The sequence below is a fragment of the Equus przewalskii genome, chromosome X (genome assembly GCF_037783145.1).
Source record: "Equus przewalskii isolate Varuska chromosome X, EquPr2, whole genome shotgun sequence".
In the NCBI taxonomy this organism is placed as follows: Eukaryota; Metazoa; Chordata; class Mammalia; order Perissodactyla; family Equidae; genus Equus; species Equus przewalskii.
Window position 1 is genome coordinate 75,941,072 of NC_091863.1, and position 948 is coordinate 75,942,019.

Sequence of the window (948 nt, forward strand, 5' to 3'; positions counted from 1 at the left end):
CATGGACTAACAGTGTCCATTTTACCACTGGAAATAGAGTCATCAACGCCTTCAAGTGTAATGATACTGGAGAACCAACTCCAGAAACACCAGAACCAATTCAGAAAACTCACCTTTAAGATTCTGCCTTTCTAGAACTATTTTCAGTATCAAAATCTGTGTCAACAAGGGTCCCCCAGCTTGAGAGAGAAAGGCAGAGACCAATTTTAATAAATTATCTCCTAATTGTGGGGACCTGTAAGTCTGAAACATGTACATCAGATTGGAAAATCACATAGGAATTGATTCTCTAGTCCTGAGGTAGAATTTCTCCTTCTCCAGGAAACTATAATTTTCTCTCTTTAGGCCTTCAACTGATTAGATAAAGCCCACCCCACATTATTGAAAGAAATCTCTTTTCTTAAAGTTAACTTATTTATTTTAGATGTTATCCATATCTACAAAATACCTTCACAGCAGTCCCTAGATTAGTGTTTGGTTTAATAACTGGGTACTATATCCAAGCCAAACTGACACATTAAATTAACCATCACAACAGTAAACTACCAAAACTCAACTAAAATGAAGTAGAAAAATCTGAACACTTCTACAACCATTAAACATCTTGAATTTGCAGTTGAAAAACTCCCGAAAATAAAATCTCCCTGTCAATATGGTTTCAGTGGGAGAATTCTACCAAATATTTATAAAAGAACTAACAGCAGTTTTATTACCAAAAAATGAGAGAATAAAGAAAATTACCCCACACATTTTATGCAACCAGTAATTACTCTGATTTCAAGAGCAGGCAAAGACTGTATAGACAATGAAAACTACAGACCAATGTCTCTCATCAGTTCAGACACAAAAAATCTCCAACAGAATATTCAGAAATCCAATCCAATAGTGTGTAAAAAGAATTATACACTATGACTAAGTGGCATTTATCCTAGGTTTACAAGAATGTTT